Below are 17,638 nucleotides of genomic sequence, written 5' to 3' on the forward strand. Positions count from 1 at the left end.
CTAGGAGATATGTAAAATTAATTCAAAAAATCATTAAGTGCAGTTACTAGGATTTCAACATTATCAGCCTTTGATGTTTGTATGGGGTGCAAGGCAAGAATACAAACTTCTGAACATAAAAAGATGTTTAGTCATTACAGACACAACTGTGGCAGCATTTCTTCATCTTTTGTACGTGATTTAGTCCATGCCGAGGCTGTACTCAACGACAGGTTAAACTGCAATTCAGACAGCTGCTCATGGTCCACAAATCCAGTGGGCCCATAGCTGGCCACCTTGCAGTACTGCTACCCAGCCTTCCAGATCACCAAGCATAAAAGGAATACTGCAGATTTTTGTTTAGTTCAGCACATATAGTAGAATAAGCTTGAAGTGCTTAACCTGTCTGTTTATGGCAGTATACAAGCTTTTTTTTCATTAAAAACAAAAAAAAAAAAAAAAATCAGTGAGAATTTAATTTGTGACTGCTGGACCAAAATAGTTCATGTAGACGCAGTTTATGGCACTGATGCTGCCAACATGATACCCGATTGCACGGGTGGCACACACACAAGTGAACACAAATGCACGCGCACACACATATGCACGTACACACTTGCTCACACACACGCAAGCACAAAAACTCAACCCATGCCTGTGTGCACCCACACACATGCTCTCAACTGTCCAGATTTTCACAGAAAGCTCAGATTTTTTTTCTCATATTTTTGGTCTATTCCTCATAAATGTTTGGTTTTCTGGCAAATCATTGAGAATGGAAATCAGAAAATAATGACAGGCATTTGAGATTCAGACTTCATACCCTTCAGTAAATTCATAGTAATGAAAATCAAACTATTCTATCAACTCTCCAAGTTTATGAGAGTCCCTGTTTTTGGGTTTGTTCTCTAATTATTTATTACTTCTGGTTTTCTCCAGATTTTTTGCTATAAAAAGTTGTGAGGTATGACACACGCACACACACACACACACACACACACACACACACACACACACACACACACACAATCTTTGGCAGAGATAGTACCCCTTGAATCAATAAGTGAAATCCCCATGTCCCCATATTGCTCTACTTTTTCTAGAGAATGCTCCATATAATTCCTGATCTTTTTTGTGAAATATACTTTTTATTCCCAGTTGTACCAAGGAAGCCATATATCCTGTATTTTCTTTACTGTGGCAGCTAGAACAAAAATAATCCCTTCTCTTCTATTACCATTCCACAACATTTTTCATATTTACTTGACTGAGTTCATACAGCTCTCTTATCTTAATTAAAAGAAAATCTGTCATCAGTGGCTTCTAGAAAATCATGTGCCTGATAATCTAGCTTTTTACTATAATGAAAGTTTCTCTTATGCAACCTTTTTCTGTAATTTTGTAAACTTGTTCTTTAATTTGGTCCAGCAGTCGTAAATTAAATTCTCACTGATATGTTTAAATACTGTTTTTAATAAAAACTAAAAAAAAAATGCTTGTGTAATGCCATCAACTATCAGGTCTGCCATGCTTAAAAGGATCTCATTCAAATATGCTGTTCCCCATCATTGTAACATTATTTTCTGAAAATCCTTCACCCCTGTTATCTTCTTCATCAGTTTCCCCAATACCCTTTCCTAACTTTATCACTGATTCACTTTTACCAGATTCCTACTGAGTGGTCATGTGATCTCATATAACACGTGAATATATGACAACCAATTTTAGTAGACATTATTCCTTTCTGACAAGTCCTCACAATTTTCATGCCGCTACCCTAACACCTTGTCCATTAAAAACTCAGAATCTTGGTTCACTTTACTTTGTTTTTTTCTTTAAATTTCAGATTGAAATCACAATCCGTATAACTGCCATATTACTGTATATCTTTGAAGTTCAGCAAACAGCAGTTTCTCTCCATGATGTATTCTAGGGACATATGCACTAGGATCTGGTACACTAACATTTGCTTTTTTAATGTACAGCACCACCAACCTACATAGTCACTCTACTATATTCATTTGGGTGAATTTAGCACTGTTTTTCAGCCTGCACATCTTTGTGTTACTCTATTGCTCTTATGTTGTTTTTATGTTGTTTTTAACAGTATTCTGATATTTTCTAACCTCTTTTGACAAAGTTCGCTTGAGTCTGCCAAAATATTTCTAAGTTTTGCAAAGTGTGTGTGTGTGTTATGAACATTCCTCAGGGTTAGTGAACTTATTTCTAAGGATTCCTCATATTGCAGGAAGAACTCTGACTTCCGTTGTAAAGCAGTTGTTACTGCACTTCAGCTCAAAACCAGATCATTTTACATTAGCAGGGTTCTTTTGCTTTCTGGTGGGAGCAGATAGCTGAATTAAACTCATCCAAGTTGGGAACTACTGGTCAAAGCTGTTTGTGTTTTTATCTGACTGCCCTGAGGGTTTGACTTTGTAGGGGTCTTTCGTCCTGCTGGTATAAACAGCTCTGCACGAACGTGGTTTCCTGTTCTTGCACGTAGGCAGACTTCACCAGTTTTGAACTCTCTTTGGGAGGTACTGTCCATGGTCTCCCACTGGTCACGGCTGCTCGAGGAGCTTCCAGTTTGTGTGGTGGGTGGTATCGCTGCAGGTCATCTAGTGGTATACTGCTGAACACTTTCACTTTGACCTTTGGGTGACTCTCCCCTACTATTTCCCATCCAGAAATCGTTTTTCCTTGCCTTAGATAGCAAAGGCGTGATTCAGACCTGCTGAATCGAGAGACTGTTTGCTATAACTATGCTCATAAAACCAGCCATCTGACATTAATAGGGCTTCCTTGCAACCTTGTAGCAGAAGCATGTAACTCAGGACCCATCTGAGTTGGGGATTGCTGAATAAAGACTCAGTTTGAGGCTTTCCCTTTGGTCATAGTGTTAAAAACCATTTATATTTGCCTGTAATAAGCTTTGTGCTTGGACTGGTTTGTTTACTGGAACTGCTCAAAATTTGGCAACTTTAGTCAGAGGTCTGACATCCACTTAAAACAATAAATAAGTAATATATTTTAAGCCAGCATTGCACTTTGTTAACTGTATGCAATAGAATTACAGCTTCATTTTTGCTGTTTGTGTACGTTTTTTACTCTCTGAAATTGTGTTTCATTGCCTTATATAGCTTAGGCTAGATTCACACCTGGTGAATCTAGACTGTTTGGTATCACTGTGCTCCTAAACCAGCCATCTTACATTAAGAGGGTCCCCCTGCACCCTTGTGGCAGAAATGTGTAACTCAGGACCCATCTGAGTTGCAGATTGCAGGAGAAAGACTAAGTTTGGGGCTATCCCATTGGTACTTTTGTTGACTTAAATTAGTCTGTATATAAGCCTCACATTTGCTTGTTGTTGCGCACTGCACAACTGGGATTAGCAGTGACCTCTATAGATGCAAACACCTGGGAACATTATATTTCCCTAGAGACCTTCCAGTAGAACCCCACAAGCTTTCCTACTGAGCAGCAGGCAACTCAGTTGTGCTCTACGCAGCATTCTCACACTTATCATCCACAACTTACTATACACTCACTAACTTTGCTACTGCAAGTCAAACTAGCCCACTAGTTAAGCCAAAGTCCTAAAGTACAGCTATCCCACTTCTTTCCCAAATACCACATTCAGAAAAATCCTGCCACAATGGACCGTCAATTTCCCACAATTTCTCCTACCAGCTTGACTGATATGGATGGGCATCTTGAGCCAATGTAGCAGCTGCTTCATGTATACTGTCAACCATTTATTCCTAAAGCAAACTAATACCCTATGTGAGAGATGCAAATACACTGTAGAACTGGAGTCAATTCTCACATGTAAAAACTAGACAGCAAACAGATTGTCAGTGCGCACACTTCATCTCTCACGCAAACCTCACCTCTTGCACAAAATAAGACCATGACACATAAACCCACATACCCAGAGTACTCAATAAAAGCTTACAAAAAGAAAAGAGAACTCCCAAACACACACCACCCACCCACCCACTCTCAACACTAAATAAAAAGAAACAGTTACACATATCAGCAGACACACCTGTGTCTCAACAAATAAAATCCTGAGACAAAACACGTCAAATGTCTTGATCATAGAAGTCTCCATAGTGAGACACACAGATGTCCCCCTCACTAGACTGTACAAGGAGAAGGTCACGGTTAGCTGCCTATCTGGTGCTAGAATCCATCAAATCATACATGCACTCAAGTCACTCAGTAATAAGTACTATTTATGTCTCTGTCATAGCCCATGCTGGCATGAATGACTTCAGATGTACTTCTCTGGACTATATGAAGAGAGACATGATGGAACTCCGATTGTGTGTCCCAGACAGGTATGTCCCTAGCCTTAATCAGTATCCTTCCCTCATCCAGGATGGTGCCACAATGTAAACAAAAAATGACTTGCATCAACAATTGGCTTAGCTTCTGGTGTCAGTCCAGGGGGATCGAGTATCTGTCAGCCTGGGAGGATATGGTAGACAGACCTCACTGCTTTGCTAGAGATGGTCTGCACCTGTCCCCCTTAGGCTTTCAGAAACTGGCAAAGTACCATACCACATCATTGCTAGCTATAGATCCACCAACATGGGAGATTTTAACTATCCTTCCATACACTGGGGGACATACATAAGCAAAAGCATGCTCAGCCAGAGGTCCCTGAACTTTGTTAACACAAATGGTCTGGAACAGATAGTCTGCACCTCCAATAGGGGCTCTAATGTTCTGTATATAGTACTCACCAACATGAGGGTCACTGTACTTCCCCATGCATGATGCAGTCCCTGGTCAAGTTAGGCCACAAATCGGCCTCGTAGTCTGCACCTCCAATAGGGGCTCTAATGTTCTGGATATAGTACTCACCAACATGAGGGTCACTGTACTTCCCCATGCATGATGCAGTCCCTGGTCAAGTTAGGCCACAAATCGGCCTCGTTTGAAGTAACTACTGGAACTGACACTCTCACAGGAACAAAAATTATAAAAAAACTTTACCAAAGCTAACTGCAGCCTACTAAGCGGTGGTATAAAAAGCTTCATACCACCTGCAATCACAGACATCAATGATCATTATGCAGACGTGTGCACAAATGGGGTCTATATCAGAAGACTGAATGGAAAATATATCGAACGGCAGCGAAAAGACCAGACCTCGAACTTGCTATTGTGGGGGGCTGCATCCCCCCCCCCCCACTAAATATATATACCAACTCCGAGATCGCACTACAGTGAGAAAAGGGCAAATATTCCAATCTTCACTGTACCATGATCTGGCAAACAGCACTTCAAGGTCCGGTCTTTTCTGTTTCGAAGTTTGATATTTTTCCATTCTGTCTTTTGATATAGACCTCGCACAAATGCCCTGTACATACACTTAAGCGAGTGCAAAACTCTGCAGTACCTGACCAGATCAAAACCAGGTCTTGCTGTAAAAACAAGCCACCATGGTGGACTTCAGGTATAAACAGATTATATCCATCTGCCTAGTATATCTAGAGAACAGACCATCTCTGCACTTGCCAAAACCAAAAACACAGCCTCAGTGGGACCAGATAATATCCTAGGTTGTTTACTAAACAATCTAAAACAAGACCTAACAAACCCACTTGGCATTCTCTTTAATTATAGCTTAAGAACTGGCTAGGTTCCCACAGAATGGAGAACAGCAACAGTAATCCCCTTGCATAAATGTGGGCCATCAACTGACCCTGGGAACTACAGACTTGTAAGTCTAACCAGCCTTATCTGTAAGGCCATGGAAAGAATGATCAAGGAACTTATCAACAAGGACATAGGCGACCATATTCTGGACCCAACCTAGTTTGGTTTTGTTAAGGGTAGATCATGCTTATTAAACCTGGAAGACTTCTTTGAGACTGTGACCAATGCCATGGATGAAGGCAAGATGGTGTACAGCTTATCTTAACCTTGTCAAGGCTTTCAACACAATTCTCTACTCTGGCATCATTGAGAAACTCTTCCAGCTGGGGGTTTCTCATCTTCTGTTTGTCAATGATTTAAAAGTGTAGAGCTCACATCAGATGAAGAACTAAAAGCACAACTGCAGGTAGGCAAATCTTTTTCAGGTGATACAAGAATGTCATTTGGTCTTGATAAATGTACAAAAGCAACCTTTAAAACAGGAAAGCTGCAGCACCAAGAAAACATCAGTTTGGGACAAAAATCTGATATAAAAGAACTTGAGTAAGAGGGAGTGTATAAACATTTGGGAACTGATGAAGGATCACAATAAAAATGAACAAATGCAAATAAAACTCAGTATGGAATATTTTAGAAGACTTAAATTAGTCCTGAAAACAGGGTTGACATCTAGGAACAAAGCTCAAGCTATAAACCAATTTGCTCTTCCTGTCCAAACTTACAGTTTTGGAGTGACTGACTGGCCCCAAAAGATGCTGGCTAGATTAGACAGGAAAACAAGAATGCTTCATGCTCATCAAACGATGTATAAAAATCAGTGCATACCAAGATTATATATTTTCCTTGTTCCAAAGGATATGGGCCCCCTTGAAATTGATTACATGTACAGACCTACAATTGTGGGACTGCATACATATCAGATGACCTCACAAGACCCAAACATAGTGAAAGTTTTGAAACATGAGGAGAATAAATCTAAGATGACTTCTCTTCTTAGTGTAGCAGGAGCATTTTTTTTTTGTCAAGCGGGAATGGAAATCAAACCAGAAGTAGATAAAAAACAGGCAGCAACTGAATGTGCCAAAAAAACAAAAGAAAGAATAGAAGATGAAGGATCAGATGAAAAGGCAAAGAATGTGGAAAATGCATGAATATAGTTGCAAGTATAGAAAACTCCAGGAACAATCTGAAAAGGCAAATAATGTGGAAAATGCATGCATGAATATAATTGCAAGTATGGAAAACTCCTAGAACAATCTCATGTTGATCAGGATAGAAAGCAGGAATGGTTAAAGAGAGGTGAATTTAAACCAAAAGATGAAAGTTAACATTGGTGGCCCAAGACAGTGGAATATGTACACGTTGGTTTACATAGTCCATTGAACAGGTGGGAGAAATAAACAAATGAAGATTTTGTAAAACAGAATTGGAAACAGTTGCACACCATGTTGCTGGTTGTGACATACTAATGGCAGAAGGACTCTATACTGAAAGGCATAGTAATGTGGTAGGACTGTTGCACTGGGGATTGTGCAAACATTATGGTACTGAAGTGCCTGAAAAACACTGGAAACATAAGCCACAAAGCATCATAGAAAATGATGAAGTCTACATCATATGGGATCTCCCATTACCAACAGTTTAAAAGATAGATGCGAGAAACCCAGATATAGTGGTCCATGAAAAGAAGACAAAAGTAGCATTGACCACAGAAATCTCTGCACCCAGTGACTACAGTGTCTTGTGTAGAGAGAGACACAAAGTCATAAAATATCACAATTTGCAGGAAGAAATGACAGCAGTGTGGAAGAAGGATACCCAGACAATTCAAACACTAATAGGAGCAACGGGTCTTTTAAAAAATAAATCTACAGTTGTACTTAGATATGCTACCAGTACATGTAACTCCATATGAACTGCAGAAGTCGTCATTACTGCGAACACTGCAGATGCTGCAAAGAGCACTTCTGGCTGACATCAAAGACTGAAACAATATTAATTTCATGAACTTTAATCGTACTTTGACTTAGAAATGGAGTCCATTCACATTCCTGTCCTGGTATTAGAAACCTAAAAGATCTGGAGAAATTAAAAACTGGGGATTAACCATTACTTTACTAGATGGATAGCCAACTGGCTCACTGACAGAACGCACACTATTAAAATTGGCCAAAGTATACAGCCTCTGGCTCACCAAGTTTACTGATGTTTGCAAACTGGGAGCAATCATGGAGTCTCCCTAACAATGTCAACATGCTACAAGAAAGGCTAACAAAATGAATGATTATGCCAGAGCCATGGTCTAAACCCAAATGCAAAAAATGCATTATTATTCCCTTTGGCAAAATGAAATTCCCTGCAAATTACAATATTGACAGCACCCCCAGAGTTCCATACCAGTGGTGTGAGACTTGGGAACACAGGTTGATAGAAATCTGAACTTTGACTACCAATTTTCCACAGTAGTAAGTAAAGCCTTCTATGTAGTGCACCTCACAAGCAAGGGCAAGGCATCCAGGTCAATGGATTTTAAAATTCCACTGTACTCCACCCTCATCACACCATTAATAGAGTATAATTCACCTTTATGCATGTACCTCACCAGACACCTGCAGCAGCTGGAGAGACCTCAGAGGTTTCTCACTAAAAAAATACAGGGACTCCAAGCCATGATCTATGTAGACAAGCGGAAAGCCGTGTACCTTTACTCTGTATCTTATAGGCTGCTGACAGGTGACTTGTGCGACCTTGCCAGAATGGAAATGCTGCACATTTTCAAGTCAAATATGACAAGTCACTCACTCTAGGGATCTTAACCTAGCCTCTGTCATTAACCGAACATGCTGGAGAGACAGATGTGTCTCTCAGAGACTGCCGCTTCTCTGGAATAGAATTCTTATTGATGTAAAACAGAACTTGTCCATGACCCTATTCAAACGCAACCTAGATAACTGGAAGGGAAACCACAAATTTGCCCCTGGGGTGGCACCCATGTCCCTGTGTTGATTACAGACCTAGTCTGTTCATAAATTAGTTCGGCAAACTACTCAAAAAGAACAAATGGGGATACTTGAGATTAACATGGCAAGGCCTGTAAAGGCTCTAGGGCCGCTCCAATAAACCAATATCATTCAGAAGTTTAACTTCTTGATTAGGGAATGGTGCAGCAGTTCCAGAACAATCTCCCACACTAAGTGACCAAGCTACTTTTCTACCCTATGTAGCCTCAAAGAAATGTCTTTGCTCTAGGAAAAAATAAATCTAAGCATCAATTAAAAATAGTAAATCACATATCAAAGTAAAATACCACTGTGATATAAACAATCTCCTTAACACAGATTTCATGCTATTCACATTCAAATAAATAATTTTCAAAGAAAGTGAAAGAAATTAAGGTTCCAAGATGATTGTAAATACTCATGCACTTTAATAAATTAGTAATTATTTTCACCTCTTTTACAAATTAAGGACTGATATATAATGTGATTTTTGAATGCTTTCGAAGGCAGATTGTGTGCATTAGAATATCAACTTATTAAAATATGTGATGTGTGTGCCTTTGTATTAAAGGGATGATGTCCATACAAACTATGCAGTTTCTGTGGAGTTTGTGCTACAGCTTATGTTGCTGGAGTGCCTGATGAGAAACATTTAAAAGTTATATGTACACAGGTACGTGCAAGTGTGAGCTGTGGAAGAACTACTTGGAAGGGCTAGACACCTGGCATTGTAAACCTTGGCTCTAGATGACTGCCACTGTTAAAGGGACACACTGACCACATGTGCAAAAACAGGAAAAAGGGTTGTTGATGGATGGATACATGCAGGTACCACAGCCAAGCCTGAAATTAGCAAAACAAGCCAAACTCTAACCTTAGGCAGTGTTTATATGTGGATGTTGAAGGTATATGAAATTACTGGATGTCAGATGTTCGTCGTCTCCCATTGCTGCAGTCCTGACTAATGGGTACTCCGCTGCCCTCCATCGGCCCGAATACCAAAGGGCTAGATATGGCGTCGGTCATGGCGCCCGAGATTGACGTGGTGTCAGTATAAATGCGCATGACCGACACCATAACTTTAGTCTTTCTTGCCGCATGGTCCTGAGCAGAAGCAGAATTTGCAAGTGCCGTTCGGCGTTCTGGAATTGTCGGTTTTCGAGTTTCAGACCGGAGACCAAGTTGGGCTAAGTACCCCATTGGGGACATTTTATTTTTTGTCTTTTTCTTGTCTCAGTATTGTCGGATGTCAGACAAAGTTAATAACTGTATTTCTTGTGGGAAACAGATTCCTCATAGGGATTACCATTCACTCTGCATTCCTTGTTTAGGGCCTGAGCACGACGTTGTTGGGTGTCGCTTTTGTGCTACTTTTAATAAGCGTACTATTAAACGTCGGTTGGACTGTGCTAGGCTTGTGTTTGGTAAACGTTGTAATTACAACATGCCGTCGGATTCTCCGACGACTGGTTCTTCTAAGAAGCGCAAAGAAAAGTCTTTGCGGTCCAAGCAGGATGAGGCGTCCGCTCCGGACGTCAGTCCTGTAGAACCACTGGCTGCTTCAGTGGCTCTTTCTGACAGTGTGCCTGAGTGTCAAGGGGAGCCTTTGTTACTACAGGGGGTGGCTTCTCCTTTGTTAGGCCAGGTTGAGGGTGCTCCTCTGTTGTCTGTGGCTCCCTCCCTCGTAGGGTGGTTAAGCCTCCTCCTTCTCTAGGCAGAGGCCATTCTAAGTCTAAATCTGCCCCTGGTGCTTTTCCCCAGGGTCCAGCTCCTAGGAAGCACATGTTGAAGATGGCTGAAGATTTGATTACTTTAATTAGGGGTTCCATGCCTCCCCTCAGAAGAGGCCCAGGGTAGAGACAGAGTTGGAGGGTTTGGTTCAGTCTTCCATTGAGTCAGATTCCTCTGTGGAAGACCTTCAGGATTTCCCTCCCTATTCTGATTCGGAAGCTGAGGATGCTTCTCCCTCTCGTCCCCTCCAGAAGATTTTTCTTTCTCTGAAACTTTGCATTCCATGAGGGAACATTTCAAATGGGAGGCCAGGATTATTCTGATTCTCGTAAAAGGCTGAGAGAATTTTTGTTTTGCCTCAGCACAGGCCCTTGGCTATTCCTCCTGTACTGGATGTTGTTCAGGATGTGTTTTCTGAGGCTGCCCTTAACCCAGATTCTCTGCCTCCTGCCCCTGTTAAACCAGATAGATACTACAGGGTTCCGGAAGCTCACAAGTACTTGTTTAAGAGCCCTAGAGCTGATCCTGAAACTATTTCTCAAGGCCCCAAGGGCGTTAAGGCCTCTGTGGTTAAGAATCCAGTTCCTCTGGACAAAGATGCTAGGGCCCTGGATAGGTGGGGTAAAAAACTGTATACCTCTTCTACTTTGGCTATGAGGGCTTTGAATTGTCAGTTTCATATGCTCAAGTATCAGAATTTTTGTTAAGTCAATTGAAATGTAAAGTGGATGCTTTAGCTGAAGGTATTGACTGTAAGGAGCTTCAGGATTTAGTGCATGCTTCAGACCAGGTTGGGAAGCATTCTCTGCAGTGTGGTTTTGATGCTTTACAAGCTTCTTCCAGGGTGGCTGCTACTAGTTCTGTTGTTCGCAGACATGCCTGGCTTAAAGGTCAGTCCTTGTCGGAGCATGTTAAAGCTCAGATTATGGATGCTCCTTTGCAGTCTGATGTTCTTTTTGGCCCTCCTGTGGAATGACTTTTGGTAAAAATGGAGGAAAAAGCTAAATCTATGCAGACAGTTAAGGAATTTTTACAGGTTCAGCCTCCTAAGTTCAATAGGAATTGGCCTGCTAAGGGATGGTCTTTTCCCTCTTCGGATTTTCATTCTAGAGGCAAGTCGAGGCATGGTAGAGGTAGGGCTTCCTTTCAGGGCCCTGTTACTTCTAGGTCTTTCAGTTCCTCTACCCCTTCTGCTGGGAAGGGCAAGGGTCAGTCCTTTCGGAAGCAGACCCAATGACCTGTGTCTTCGGCTGCCGGACTCTGCTTTGCTGGCAGCTCCTCTGGGCGGAAAACTGGGACTTTTCAATGGGAATTGGCATTTGGTTACCCAGGACAAATGGGTGTTGGACATTGTAACTCGAGGCTACAAATTTTATTTTCACACTTTCCCGCCTTTCAACGGTATGCCGGATGTGCCTCATCAGCAAAAATTGGAAGCACAGGCACAGGTTTCTTCTCTGCTCCAGTTGGGAGCAATACAGGAAGTTCCTTCTGCGGAAAGAGGCACAGGGTTTTATTCCCGTCTTTTCTTACTGCCAAAGAAGGGCAATACTTGGAGGCCCATTCTGGATTTATCCATTCTAAACACCTTTCTAGAAATTCCGAAATTCAAGATGTTAACACTGCAACAGCTGTTGCCTATGCTGGGCAGGGATCACTGGATGGTGACTTTGGATCTCAAGGAGGCCTATCTCCACATTCCTATCAGGCCCAGTTGCAGGAAATTCCTGAGGTTTCGGACTGGGAATTTGCATTATCAGTTCTCTGCATTGCCCTTTGGCTTGTCTACTGCGCCCAGGGTATTCACGAAAGTCCTGGCTCCAGTAATAGCTTTTCTCAGACTACGGGGAATTCAGATTTATCCTTATCTGGACGATTGTTTGATACTGGCTCAAGACAAGCACGAACTACTTCGACATCTGCAGTGTGTGATGACAGTTTTCAGATGCCTGGGGTATTCTGTGAACGAAATAAAGTCCAGTCTAGTACCCTCACGAGATATGTGTTTTCTGGGTGTGAGTCTGAATACAGCGACTCAGATGGCATTTCTTACCCCGGACAAACAAAGAAATCTTCACCAGTACTTCCTACAGCTATCAGTCCTGTCCAGGCTGACTGCAAGGACAGTCCTTCAAGCCTTGAGGTTCATGGCATCTTGCATTCTAGTACTTCCCAATGCCAAACTGCATACGAGGAAGCTACAATGGTATCTCAAAAGCGTTTGGACTCAACACAGCCACGATTTGGACACTGTCATTCGGATTCTTCCTTGCATCCAGAAGGAATTTGTGTGGTGGGCTCAGGAATGTCACCTAAACAAGGGACTCTCTGTGACCCAACCAGAGGCAAGTCAGATATTAACGACAGACGCCTCGGAGTCAGCCTGGGGTGCTCATTTCAAAGGAAAATGGATTCAAGACCTTTGGCCCCGGAGTTGCTTCACTTGCATATCAATATGAAGGAGATGCTGGCAGTTCAATTTGCCTTAAAAGCATTCAAGGATCTGCTTACCGGGACTAGTGTTGATTCAAACAGACAACACAACTGTCATGTGGTACATCAACAAGCAGGGAGGAACTCATTCTTACCCTCTTTGCAGACAAGCAATGCTGTTATGGGAAACTGCTTTGGATCTGCACATCACTCTTCGAGCACAGTTTCTGCCAGGGAACAAAATTCGTTAGCAGATGTTCTGAGCAGACAAATGGTGGATCCTCACGAATGGAAGTTGGATCCTCAGGTGTTTCGTCAGTTGACCATGGCTTGGGGAACTCCAGACATAGATCTGTTCGCTTCTCCTCTGAATTTCCAACTACCTCTGTTTTGCACAAGGCTGTTTCATCCGAAAGCCTGGAAAATAGATGCACTATCCTTCAGTTGGAGCAACCTTCACGTGTATGCCTTTCCTCCTCTGCCTCTTCTTCCAAAAGTCCTGTTGAAAGTCAGGAGGGACAAACCGTGCATGATCCTTATAGCACCGGATTGGCCTCGTCAGCATTGGTACCCTCTGTTGAGGAGTTTAATTCAGGGGGCCCCTTGGCCATTACCACGGATTCCTCACTTATTGTCTCAAGAAAACAATCATTTTCTCAATGTCAGGGTGCGATCCCTACACCTGACAGCCTGGCACATTCAGTTTTAGAGAATGAGGGCCTTCAGCTCCCTCAACAAGTTTTGGATGTTCTTTTGGAAGCCAGGCGTCCTAGTACTCGAAAAGTTTATGCTGATAAATGGAAGAGATTTTTTCTTTGGAGTTCAGCTAAAGGCTTTGATGTCACATTGCCTGATTTGAGTTGTACATTGCAATATTTGACTATGTTATTGGACAAGGGTTTGTCTTTCTCTTCTATTAAAGTGCATGCTGCAGCTATTTCTGCTCACTATGATGGTGACCCTCCTTTATTTTCACATCCATTGCTTAAACAGTTTCTTAGAGGGGCAAAGAATATAAGACCCCACGGAGGGCTCCTACTCCTACTTGGGATCTTAATTTTGTTTTGGAGAAGCTGACTCTGCCTCCTTTTGAACCTGCAGCTACGGCTGACTTGAAGTTGTTGTCTTGGAAGACTGCTTTTTTGTTGGCTGTTACTTCTGCTAGAAGGGTATCTGAATTACAGGCTCTCATGGCAGTGGAACCTTTTCTGATTTTTCACAGGGACAGAGTTTCCTTGCGTACTAATCCTACTTTTCTGCCTAAAGTGGTTTCTAATGTGGCATTGAACCAGTCTATACATTTGCCTACTTTTTATGCTAACCCCAAACTGAAGGGGAAAAAGTTTTGCATTCTTTGGATGTACATAGGCAGTTACGATATTATTTGTTCAGAACCAAAGAGTTCAGAAGTTCTCATCAGTTGTTTGTTTCGTTTGCTGTGACTTCCCGTGGAAAAGCTGTCTCAAAACAAACTGTTTCCAAGTGGATTGGCCATTGTATTGCTTTTTGTTATTCTCATCATGGTGAAGAAGTTCCAGTTGGGATCAGGCCTCATTCTACTAGGGCTACGGCCACATCTACTGCTTTTTTAAGAGGGGTAGCTACTAAAGACATTCTAGAGGCAGCTACCTGGAGTTCTGTACATACCTTTACAAAGCATTATCATTTGCCTCTTTATTCTAAGTCTAGGGCTGGGTTTGCCACTGCAGTCTTACAGGGCATGCCTGCAGCTCCTCAGGCTATTTAGTTGTCCGACCTCCCTTTTTGTTTTTTCCGTTGCTCTGGGATTCTACCCATTAGTCAGGACTGCAGCAATGGGAGACGACGAACATAGTACAGTTTTGTACCTACCATAAATGTAGATGTTCGAGGATCTCCATTGCTGCAGTCCAATTTCCTCCTCCTTCCCCCTTTTTCTTTTTAGATTGGGGTTTTTGGGTGGTGTTTTTTTTTTGCATTCTGACATCTGAGGCAAGAAAGACTAAAGTTATGGTGTCGGTCATGCGCATTTATACTGACACCACGTCAGTCTCGGGCGCCATGACCGTCGCCATATCTAGCCCTTTGGTATTCGGGCCGATGGAGGGCAGCGGAGTACCCATTAGTCAGGACTGCAGCAATGGAGATCCTCGAACATCTACATTTATGGTAGGTACAAAACTGTACTTTTTACCTCAAACGACTCCTGCAGCTTTCCTCTCTGTATAAAATTCATCAGCCCTTACAAAAATCAAGAGCTCATCATCTGGTGTTAAAGACCGGACAATGGAAGGCCCACCAGCAGCAGCATTTTCCCTAGCGTTTGTCCTGGCATATCCCACCACATCATTAACTCTTTCCCTACACTTTGCCAAGGTGCAGTTCCTCCACGATAACATTTATGTCAGTCATTATTTTATTCCTTGCCTTAACTCACTGTACCCCTAACCCATGTGACATTCACCTCATCACCATTCTTTATTCAGAATGTGATCCATTTTGTGTAACCCTCTATAACCTTGTTAATGTTTACCACTGCTACCACCAAGGGACTCACTCTTAAGTTATTCTAATTTTTTCATGTTGTACCACATCACATGCCTTTCCTAAGCTAAGCAGGTTATGTCCATACAGCCTTTCTGTTCTAATGTTATAGTTGTCTCGTCAAGGAATTCCATTACCATACCTCTCACCTGTACAGATTTTCACAGAAAGTCCAGATTTTTGCCTCAAATATTTTGACTTTTGTCTGTTCCTCATAAAATCTGTGGTTTTCTGGCAAATCACAGAAGACTGATCTCACTAAATAATGAATAAATAATGACATATATTTGAGTTTCAGACTATTTCCTTTATTTATATCCTGTTATTCTAGCAACTTTCTAAGTTTATAACAGCAATATTTAAAATTTGTCCCTATTTGGGGCATTTGTCCCTAGGCTTTGTCCAGATTTCTTGTGTTAAGAGGTTGAGAGGTATGATTACGTAGTGTCGGACATTACTTTTTATGCTAACAATTCAAGTTGCCTTGGGATATCTCTACCCAGCAAAACTCCTTTTACAAATATGGCCATGTGCTCTTTTTCCACTACCTTAGATATAGCTATCTAGTCCAAACCCTCATATCTCTCAACCTCTTAAAACAAAAAATCTGGACAAAGCCTAACATAATGGAGGGACAAAGGCCCAAAAATAGGGACACTTTATAAATATTACTCTCAGAAATCTAGAAAGTTGCTAGTATAACGGGATTTGTGTCAACATGCATTTTCTGAAGGATATGAAGTCTGATACTCAAATGCATGTCATTATTTAGTGACTTTAATCCTTAGATCATCACAGTGATGTAAGTTGCTAGTATAACGGGATTTGTGTCAACATGCATTTTCTGAAGGATATGAAGTCTGATATTGAAATGCATGTCATTATTTAGCGACTTTAATTCTTAGATCATCCCAGTGATGCGTCAAAAAAACAAATTTTTTTTATGAAGAACAGACCAAAACTATGAGGCAAAAATCTAAACATTCTACGAAAATCTGTACAGCTGAGAGGTATGCAAAACCCAATTCTCAAAAGTCAACAAACTTGAAAGAAAAACAAGAAACTGAGACACAGCAGATTCCAAAGGACTAAAAATACTTCCTAAAACAAATATAAAATGAGGTTAGCACTTTTGTCCCAGAAGCACCAGATACTACTGGTATTTGTAGGCTGAAAGCACAAACAATAAATGTTTACAGAATATCTCTCAGCTTCCATCTTTCTTTCGGCTAGATACAGATAACAGATGCCAGGAGAATTTTTCTCAGCATGCAAAAACAGCATAGCAGTAAAGCTCACAGTAACAAAGGTCCACATTATTTATGTTCCAGTAGGTACATGTAATCCTGGATATATTTTGCAGTCAGTAAGCATTAACAAGCACAACAGGGCAAAACAGATTTCAAAGAATGAACATTCAGAAAAAAATTAAGCAGAACACATATAGAAAATCTGCTACTTAACATTATCAGACAGTGTTCCTTACCTTATACACACTGGCTGCCTCATGCAGGGACACGAAACTATGTCAGGAATGTCTAGGAGCACACTGGACAAAAATAAATGTCTCATCTTCCTGGCAGAGTAACTCCAGTCTCTCTCTGTGCTCCCCACAGCATGCTCTGTTCTCCTATTTGTAACGCACAGACTCAGTTTCTCTGTCATATCCCTGTAGTCTGTTCCCCTGTGTGCCCTACCTTCTGTCTCTGTGATCTTCGAAACATTATCAACCAGTAATCAGTTCACGTGTAGCTTTTGATAAAAAGTTTTTCTCTGCATTTAGAAGGACAGGCTTTTGTTGTTTGACTCTAACCTGCTAACAGGGCTGGTAGAATTTATCCACAATCTAGAGTCACTATAATTTCAAGCAATCACAACAAACAAATTGCTGTGTATAAAACACACCATGCATACTGAAGTCTTCCACAGTAACAGCTTTATGTTTTGTTCCAAAGCTTCATTTTCCAGAGCACAGGAAATAGAATATGTGGGAAAGTGACCACTTCCTTTTAAAGGGGCAACATACAGAGCTCTTTAATCCAATCCCATATTGTACAATTTTCACTTATATGATTTCACTTCAGATAGTAAATTTTAAGTCAACCATTCCAGTTTACACAATTTTCATTTCTTTTTTTATTTATTCAGAAGATAAAATAAATAGTTTAAGGAAATTTAAACAGATGATCAGAAGGGAACTAAACTGCCTCTCTGTGCCAAACATTTTGTTATATTTAATTTCTATTATATACTTCTGCCTATGGCGTTTCCCTACAGACACTATTAGGGCTAATGTTACTCTC

General features: G+C 41.3%; 1 protein-coding gene across 2 annotated transcripts in view; it reads right to left on the minus strand.

Annotated features, from left to right (window-relative positions):
* Positions 1–17,305, minus strand: part of LOC122813888 (oocyte zinc finger protein XlCOF6-like) — a 136,590-nt gene extending 119,285 nt beyond the window's left edge. For both annotated transcript variants that reach the window (XM_044086429.1, XM_044086430.1), the window contains exon 1: positions 16,822–17,305. The gene's annotated coding sequence lies outside the window, so the exon portion shown is untranslated. The remainder of the gene's footprint in view (positions 1–16,821) is intronic.
* Positions 17,306–17,638: the final 333 nt, after the last annotated feature.

Source organism: Protopterus annectens, chromosome 10.part0 (genome assembly GCF_019279795.1).
Source record: "Protopterus annectens isolate FY-2018-M chromosome 10.part0, PAN1.0, whole genome shotgun sequence".
NCBI classification, from domain to species: Eukaryota; Metazoa; Chordata; order Ceratodontiformes; family Protopteridae; genus Protopterus; species Protopterus annectens.